The following is a 10,060-nucleotide window of genomic DNA, read 5'->3' as shown; positions in this document are numbered from 1 at the left end:
AGGTGGCGCTATACTGTAGAGTTAAGTCCTCTTTTACTCAGAAGAGGCAATTTGCATATTTAATTTCCCAGAGGAGCATTGCACAGCGAATAAGCCTCCTTACCTTGACAAGCCAGCTGGTATGTCACTCTCCATAAGGAGAAACGTTACCCCTTAGACCCAAATAAAATTCTATAAATTTACAAATATTTTTACTCAACCCTCCTATGCCAGAGACTATAGGTCGGCCAGGGGGATTCACCATGTCCTTATGCACCTTGGGTAGGAGGTAAAATGTTTCCACCTTGGGAAATTTGGGCAGGAGTGCATCCAAAACCCTCTTAGAGACAGTACCCGACCCGTAGGCATAGGTTAAAATTGATTCTAGTTCAGCATAGAAAGCCTGCATGGGGTTGTGGGATAATGCACAGTAGGTATCTTTATTTCTGAGCTGTCGAAAGGCTTCTTTTTCATATTTTTCGACTGGCCAGATCATGACATTCCCTGCCTTGTCTGCTGGCTTAATCACAACTGTATCCAACGATTGTAGTTCTCTCAATGCTTGTCTCTGTCTAGATGTCAAATTATCGTTGCATATATTTAGAGGTATCTTTTTCAAATCCTCAGTTACCAATCTACAGAAGATGTCAACTGATGGGCAAACAGACAAGGGATGAAACGCCGTCGATCTTGACACAATTGAGGGAGGGATAGTACCTGTGTTATCAGGTTGTTGCTCGTTAAGTAGATCTTCCAAATCCGCTAAAGCTTGTTGCTCAGCAGAATCTAATTGTGGGCCCGTCTGATTATGTAGCTTCTTTATAACAAGTTTGCGGCAAAAAAGATGAACATCTTTCAAGGCTGTGAAGAAATCAAAGCCATTACGTGGTACAAAGTTTAAACCTAATTTTAAAACTTCACTTTGTGTTTCAGATAAGGGGTATGATGAAAGGTTAATTACCTCAAGATTGGTGTTTTTGGCCTTCCGCTCATACTCAGGAGAGGATTTTGGCTTCCTCTTTTTATTTGTTGGAGGCAGAGGCGTAGCTAGGGTTTTGCTCCAGGGGGGGCGAAGCTTTTGAGTGGGCCCCTAACCAGGTAACCTTGATTACAACTCGATGACGCCCCCTAATGGTGGAGGAGAACCTCAGCAGATGACTGCACTGTTACTAAAGATAATCTCTATATAACGACCAACATGGATATTACCAGTGGTCAGTGGTAGATACCAGCCCTACAGAGCATATAAGAGATCACAGCACAGTTATAGATAATGACTTACCATTGATGTTCTTTATGATGGAATCGTCACTTTTCCCGTCTTTTCCATCTGGCCCAGACCGACATGACAACTTCTTCCAGCTACAACTCGTCTGCAGAGAAAACAACAAAGACACGTTTCACTTCTTACATTCCAGCCATCACCATCTATTCCCAACCTGCACAAACCCCTCATCCTGCTGATACCCCAATACTGAGCTCCTGCTGCCGTATGTGTCCCTATTACTACACCTGATACCCCAATACTGAGCCCCTGCTGCCGTATGTGTCCCTATTACTGCACCTGATGCCCCGACACTGAGCCGCTGCTGCCATATGTGTCCCTATTACTGCACGTGATACCCCAGTACTGAGCTGCTGCTGCCGTATGTGTTCCTACTACTGCACCTGATACCCTGATACTGAGCCGCTGCTGCCGTATGTGTCCCTATTACTGCACCTGATACCCCAATACTGAGCCGCTGCTGCTGTATGTGTCCCTATCACTGCACCTGATATCCAAATACTGAGCCGCTGCTGCCGTATGTGTCCCTATTACTGCACCTGATACCCCAATACTGAGCCGCTGCTGCCGTATGTGACCCCATTACTGCACCGGATACCCCGTTACTGAGCCTCTGCTGTCATGAATCCCCAATGGCTAGGGATAGCACAGGATGAGCAAAGTATAATAAATATCGGACGAGCTCTAGGGTGATGGAACCTGGGCTGACCGCTGCCCTACGCCTGACAAACGCAACTAGAGATAGCCAGGGAGCGTGCCTACGTTGGTTCTAGACGCCACGCACCAGCCTAAGAGCTAACTAGTACTGCAGAGAAAACAAAGACCTCACTTGCCTCCAGAGGAATTAACCCCAAAGATATAGTTGCCCCCCACATGTATTGACGGTGAAATGAGAGGAAGGCACACACATAGAGATGATGTATATAGCTTTAGCAAATAGAGGCCCGCTGAAAACTAGAAAGCAGAATGACACAAAAGGGGACTGAGCGGTCAGCAAAAAACCCTAATCAAAAAAAACCATCCTGAGATTACAAGAACCCATGTGCCAACTCATGGCCCATGGGGAGAACCTCAGTCCACTAGAGCAACCAGCTAACAAGAGACATTTCTAAGCAAGCTGGAAAAAAACCAAACAACTGAAAATCAGCACTTAGCTTATCCTGAAAGATCTGGGAGCAGGTAGGCAGGAACCAAACAGAGCACATCTGAACACATTGATAGCCGGCAAGGGAAATGACAGAGAGGCCAGGTAAAATAGGAAACACCCAGCCTCTGATGGACAGATGGAAACCAAAGGCCGCAACCCACCAAAGTCACCCAGTACCAGCAGTAACCACCAGAGGGAGCCCGCAAACAGAATCCACAACAGTACCCCCCCCTTGAGGAGGGGTCACCGAACCCTCACGAGAACCCCCAGGGCGATCAGGGTGAGCTCTATGGAAGGCGCGGACCAAATCAGTCGCATGAACATCGGAGGCGACCACCCAGGAATTGTCCTCCTGACCATAACCCTTCCACTTAACCAAATACTGGAGTTTGCGTCTGGAAACACGAAAATCCAAGATCTTTTCAACAACATACTCCAATTCTCCCTCCACCAGCACCGGAGCAGGAGGCTCGACCGAAGGAACAACAGGCACCTCATACCTCCGCAACAACGACCGATGGAACACATTATGAATAGCGAACGATGCTGGAAGATCCAAACGGAAAGATACAGGGTTAAGAATCTCCGAGATCCTATAAGGACCGATGAACCGAGGCTTGAACTTAGGAGAAGAGACCTTCATAGGGACAAAACGAGAAGACAACCACACCAAGTCCCCAACAAAAAGTCGGGGACCCACGCGGCGACGGCGATTAGCAAACTGCTGAGTCTTCTCCTGAGATAACTTCAAATTGTCCACCACCAGATTCCAAATGTGATGTAGCCTGTCCACCACCACGTCCACTCCAGGACAATCCGAAGACTCCACCTGACCAGAGGAAAAACGAGGATGAAACCCCGAATTACAAAAAAAAGGAGAGACCAACGTGGCCGAACTAGCCCGATTATTAAGAGCAAATTCGGCCAGTGGCAAAAAAGCAACCCAGTCATCCTGATCAGCAGAAACAAAACACCTCAAATAAGTTTCCAAGGTCTGATTAGTTCGCTCCGTCTGGCCATTCGTCTGAGGATGGAATGCAGACGAGAAAGACAAATCAATGCCCATCTTGGCACAAAACGTCCGCCAAAATCTAGACACAAACTGGGATCCCCTGTCAGAAACGATATTCTCCGGAATCCCATGCAAACGAACCACGTTCTGAAAAAACAAAGGAACCAACTCAGAGGAGGAGGGCAACTTAGGCAAGGGCACCAAATGAACCATCTTAGAAAAGCGGTCACACACAACCCAGATAACGGACATTTTCTGTGAAACCGGGAGATCAGAAATAAAATCCATGGAAATGTGCGTCCAAGGCCTCTTCTGGATGGGCAAGGATAACAACAACCCACTAGCCCGTGAACAGCAAGGCTTAGCTCGAGCACACACTTCACAAGACTGCACAAAGGTACGCACATCCCTAGACAAGGAAGGCGACCAAAAAGACCTGGCCACCAAGTCTCTTGTACCAAATATTACAGGATGACCAGCCAACACAGAAGAATGGACCTCGGAGATGACTCTACTGGTCCAATCATTCGGAACAAACAGTCTTTCTGGTGGACATCGATCCGGTTTATCCACCTGAAACTCCTGCAATGCGCGTCGCAAGTCTGGGGATACGGCGGACAATATTACCCCATCCCTAAGGATACCAGCAGGCCCAGTGTCTCCAGGAGAGTCAGGCACAAAACTCCTGGAAAGAGCATCTGCCTTCACATTCTTTGAACCTGGCAGGTATGAAACCACGAAATTGAAACGAGAAAAAAATAACGACCAACGAGCCTGTCTAGGATTCAAACGCCTGGCAGACTCAAGGTAAGTGAGATTCTTGTGATCAGTCAAGACCACCACGCGATGTTTAGCACCCTCAAGCCAATGACGCCACTCCTCAAATGCCCACTTCATGGCCAAAAGCTCCCGATTACCCACATCATAATTGCGCTCGGCGGGCGAGAATTTTCTAGAGAAGAAAGCACATGGCTTCATCACCGAGCCATTAGAACTTCTCTGTGACAAAACCGCCCCCGCTCCAATCTCGGAAGCATCAACCTCCACCTGGAAAGGAAGTGAAACATCTGGTTGACACAACACAGGAGCAGAAGAAAACCGGCGCTTAAGTTCCCGAAAGGCCTCCACGGCCGCAGGAGACCAATCAGCAACATCAGCACCCTTTTTAGTCAAATCAGTCAAAGGTTTAACAATACTGGAAAAATTAGCAATGAACCGACGATAAAAATTAGCAAACCCCAAGAACTTCTGAAGGCTCTTAACAGATGTAGGTTGTGTCCAGTCACAAATAGCCTGAACCTTAACGGGATCCATCTCAATAGTAGAAGGAGAAAAAATGTACCCCAAAAAAGAAATCTTCTGGACTCCGAAGAGACACTTCGAGCCCTTCACAAACAGAGAATTGGCCCGCAGGACTTGAAACACCTTCCTGACCTGTAGAACATGAGACTCCCAGTCATCAGAAAACACCAAAATATCATCCAAATACACAATCATAAACTTATCCAGATATTCACGGAAAATATTGTGCATAAAGGACTGAAAGACTGAAGGAGCATTAGAAAGTCCAAAAGGCATTACCAAATACTCAAAATGGCCCTCAGGCGTATTAAATGCGGTTTTCCACTCATCACCCTGTTTTATCCGCACCAGATTATACGCACCACGCAGATCTATTTTAGTGAACCACCTAGCCCCCTTAATGCGAGCAAACAAATCAGTAAATAATGGCAATGGATACTGGTATTTGACTGTAATCTTATTCAGAAGGCGATAATCTATACAAGGCCTCAGGGAACCATCCTTTTTTGCCACGAAAAAAAAAACCTGCTCCCAGAGGGGACGAAGATGGACGAATATGTCCCTTTTCCAAGGACTCCTTAATATAATTCCGCATAGCAGTATGCTCTGGCAGTGACAGATTAAATAAACGACCCTTAGGGAACTTACTGCCAGGAATCAATTCTATAGCACAGTCACACTCTCTATGGGGAGGGAGCGAATTGAGCTTAGGCTCCTCAAAAACATCCCTATAATCCGACAAAAACGCAGGGATCTCCGAAGGAGTAGATGAAGCTATAGAAATCGGAGGTGCATCATCATGAACCCCGTGACATCCCCAGCTTAGCACAGACATTGTTTTCCAGTCCAGGACAGGATTATGAGTTTGTAACCATGGCAGACCAAGCACTAGTACATCATGTAAATTATACAGTACAAGGAAGCGAATCACCTCCTGATGAACGGGAGTCACGCGCATGGTCACTTGTGTCCAATACTGCGGTTTATTCATAGCCAATGGTGTAGAATCAATTCCTTTCAGAGGAATAGGAACTTCCAGAGGCTCTAGACTAAAACCGCAGCGTTTAGCAAATGACCAATCCATAAGACTCAGGGCAGCGCCTGAATCCACATAGGCATCGACGGAAATGGAAGACAGTGAAAAAATCAGAGTCACAGACAAAATGAACTTAGACTGCAGAGTATCAATGGCAAAAGATTTATCAACCCTTTTTGTGCGTTTAGAGCATGCTGATATAACATGAGCTGAATCACCACAATAAAAACACAATCTATTTTTCCGCCTATAATTTTGCCGTTCACTTCTGGACTGAATTCTATCACATTGCATAGTCTCAGGTGCCTGCTCAGAAGACACCGCCAACTGGTGCACGGGTTTGCGCTCCCGTAAACGCCGATCAATCTGAATGGCCATAGCCATAGACTCATTCAGACCTGTAGGCGCAGGGAACCCCACCATAATATCCTTAATGGCCTCAGAAAGACCATTTCTGAAGTTTGCAGCCAGGGCGCACTCATTCCACTGAGTAAGCACCGACCATTTCCGAAATTTCTGACAATATATTTCCGCTTCATCATGCCCCTGAGAGAGGGCTAATAAAGCCTTTTCAGCCTGAATCTCTAGGTTAGGCTCCTCATAGAGCAATCCCAACGCCAGAAAAAACGCATCCACACTGAGCAACGCAGGATCCCCTGGTGCCAATGCAAATGCCCAATTCTGAGGGTCGCCCCGTAGGAACGATATAACAATCTTGACCTGTTGAGCAGGGTCTCCAGAGGAGCGAGATTTCAAAGAGAGAAACAATTTACAATTGTTCCTGAAATTCAGGAAGGTAGATCTATCTCCAGAAAAAAACTCCGGAATAGGAATTCTAGGTTCAGACATGGAAGTGTGAACAACGAAATCCTGTATGTTTTGAACCTTTGCTGCGAGATTACTCAGGCTGGAAGCCAAACTCTGGACATCCATGATAAACAGCTAAGATCAGAGCCATTCAAGGGTTAAGAGGAGGTAAGAAGCAGCTAGACAGCAATTAAGGGCTAGGCAGCAAAACTCTGAAGGAAAAAAAAAAAAAAAAAAATTTTCCTTGAACACTTCTTATTCTCCTACTTCAGCCCAAACAATTAACACTTTGTGGGCCGGCTATACTGTCATGAATCCCCAATGGCTAGGGATAGCACAGGATGAGCAAAGTATAATAAATATCGGACGAGCTCTAGGGTGATGGAACCTGGGCTGACCGCTGCCCTACGCCTGACAAACGCAACTAGAGATAGCCAGGGAGCGTGCCTACGTTGGTTCTAGACGCCACGCACCAGCCTAAGAGCTAACTAGTACTGCAGAGAAAACAAAGACCTCACTTGCCTCCAGAGGAATTAACCCCAAAGATATAGTTGCCCCCCACATGTATTGACGGTGAAATGAGAGGAAGGCACACACATAGAGATGATGTATATAGCTTTAGCAAATAGAGGCCCGCTGAAAACTAGAAAGCAGAATGACACAAAAGGGGACTGAGCGGTCAGCAAAAAACCCTAATCAAAAAAAACCATCCTGAGATTACAAGAACCCATGTGCCAACTCATGGCACATGGGGAGAACCTCAGTCCACTAGAGCAACCAGCTAACAAGAGACATTTCTAAGCAAGCTGGAAAAAAACCAAACAACTGAAAATCAGCACTTAGCTTATCCTGAAAGATCTGGGAGCAGGTAGGCAGGAACCAAACAGAGCACATCTGAACACATTGATAGCCGGCAAGGGAAATGACAGAGAGGCCAGGTAAAATAGGAAACACCCAGCCTCTGATGGACAGATGGAAACCAAAGGCCGCAACCCACCAAAGTCACCCAGTACCAGCAGTAACCACCAGAGGGAGCCCGCAAACAGAATCCACAACACTCTGCTGCCGTATGTGACCCTATTACTGCACCTACTTTGTGGTTCTCTGTACCCTCTAAATTCTAAAGCACCCCTCTATAATATAGTAATGCCAGGTGCAAGTGCCCTAGAAAACAGAGCCCACATTTTGCCCCCTAGAAAGTAATAATGCCATCTGTGTGCCCCTTTGATAGTCACAGTAACCTGAGTTCCCCTATTACAATAAGTGCCCACTTTACATTTAATAATGTCCCAAGTCTCCTCCCCTGTACAGCTCCCCTATACACAGTATAAAGCCCCCTAACTGTATAGTACCACCCACACAGTATACTGACCCCTTAGTAGCCTTCAAACTGTTTGATGGCTCCAACACTGTAATCCCCACACTGTATGATGTCCCCATAGATAACCTCCATATAGTATAATGTGCCAGATAGTCCTCAATATAGCACAAGGCAGCACCCCTATAGGCAGACCCTGAAGTTTAAAGCAGCACCCCCAATAGGCAGACCCTCTAGTATAAGGCAGCACCCTCCATAGGCAGATCCTGTTGAATAAGGCAGCACCCCCATAGGCAGATCCTGTAGAATAAGGCAGCACTCCCCCCATAGGCAGATCCTGTAGAATAAGGCAGCACTCCTCCCCTATATGCAGATCCTGTATATAAGGCAGCACTCCTCCACATAGGCAGATCCTGTAGAAAAAGGCAGCACTCCCCCCATAGACAGGTCCTGTAGAATAAGGCAGCACTCCTCCACATAGGCAGATCCTGTAGAAAAAGGCAGCACTCCCCCTATAGGCAGATCCCGTAGAATAAGGCAGCACTCCCCTTCTATAGGCAGATCCTGTATATAAGGCAGCACTCCCCCCATAGGCAAATACTACAGAATAAGGCAGCACTCTCCCCATAGGCAGATCCTGTAGAATAAGGCAGCACTCCCCCCCTATATGCAGATCCTACAGCGCCCCAGAGTCCTGGTCGTTGCAGTAATGTCACTCTTCCCCCAGGGGGAGTGATATTACGTCTGATGGTACTAAAGGAGTTCACTTGACCAGGTATCACAAGTCACACACTACACTTCATAAATAGTAAAAGAAGTCTCGCACTCAACTTAAATACAGGTATTTTCGTAGATTTATTGGTACTGAAGTAGCACTGGAGAAACGTTTCAGCCTTAACTAGGCTTTCATCAGTCACTACAACATTCAAAATGGAAAACATAATATAATACAGTGTATACAAAGTAACCAAGTACACAGAACAAGATAACATAAAATAAAGTATGTACAGTTTTCAAAAAGCCATATTTGTTACATAATTCAAAAATTCATAATAGAGTATAACCATATACAATTGACATTGAGCGAGAGCTCAATATGGCGATCCAAAAGATCAATTCAGGAGAAAAACGTTCTAGGAAGAAACACGTACCGTGCTGTGTCTTTAGAAGTGTGTGAACAGTTCTTATAATTGAGACGCAGGATCTTACGTGTTGCCTAAAATGGCGTGACAGAAGAGGACCATAGTTCACAATTGTGTATAGAGTGAAGGCACAGCTAGTAGTGCACTGGGAAATGTCGTGATACTCACAATAGGTAGCCGCTTAGTGGAAGCGTATGGTGATTGATCGATCGAGATCTGAGGAAAACTGTGGGATGACAGTGATGGGATGGTATAAGGACGGAGTTTGGGTATACATTAACAGTATATAATGATGTCAAATGTATGTGAAAAGCCTCCCCTATAACAATATGATTACCTCAGATTGACTCGCCCAGGTTAGGAGTAGTGGTATCCAATGGCGACCTGTTATGGAGTCCGTTGGCTAAAGTATAAAATGAGGGGATTGAATATCTCATAGATGTGGATCTCCGGTAACATGTCTCTAAATGTCCGGAGATATAACATACCTGGAGGGGAGCCGTTGTGGAACGTGATCCTTGCAGACGCGGTATCCACCGCTAGTCTGGGATAAGCATGGGAGCGGTACTATTTAAATCCCCAGACCTGTGTCCTAGGAGGGCGCTCATGGCCGGAAATGACGTTGTATTACCGCATTACTTCAGAGACCGGCAGGACAGTCGATTCCAAGTTGGCTGCCCGACCTAAATACCTAAGAAGACACGGAGGCAAATTGTGGGAGAGGGGCGTCTCTAGGGTCCCTATAAATAAGCTCCAGGCCTACCCCGTCATACGGGTTGTCCTATCCATATCATCTGGGGGACAGAGAGAAACATCAGAAACATCCACGAAAGTTGTGAGGACTATCCCGTGGTGCTCAACAGGGAGGTACTACAACACACAGGCGCTAGTAGGAAGGCTACTGATTTCCACCTGAACAAGGGAACTCTGGATGTGCCTTCGGACCAGCCGGATTCTGCCTGCCCTGTGAACGGTACTCTGGACTGTGGATGCCGAAATCTTCAGTAAAAGGTAAAGAGACTGCAACCTTTG

The 10,060-nt window shown here is 46.3% G+C and overlaps 1 long non-coding RNA gene across 1 annotated transcript; it reads right to left on the bottom strand.

The window, feature by feature from the left end:
- Window positions 1-9,195: 9,195 nt before the first annotated feature.
- Window positions 9,196-9,537, bottom strand: LOC143796287 (uncharacterized). Its single transcript, XR_013220446.1, has 3 exons — window positions 9,517-9,537; window positions 9,366-9,431; window positions 9,196-9,254 (listed from the first exon to the last, which is right to left on the bottom strand). It is a non-coding gene; the product is annotated as an uncharacterized LOC143796287 (long non-coding RNA).
- Between the last annotated feature and the right edge of the window lie 523 nt (window positions 9,538-10,060).

Source organism: Ranitomeya variabilis, chromosome 1 (genome assembly GCF_051348905.1).
Source record: "Ranitomeya variabilis isolate aRanVar5 chromosome 1, aRanVar5.hap1, whole genome shotgun sequence".
In the NCBI taxonomy this organism is placed as follows: Eukaryota; Metazoa; Chordata; class Amphibia; order Anura; family Dendrobatidae; genus Ranitomeya; species Ranitomeya variabilis.
Note: the sequence above shows the minus strand (reverse complement) of the source record. Positions and strands in the feature narration are given on the sequence as shown.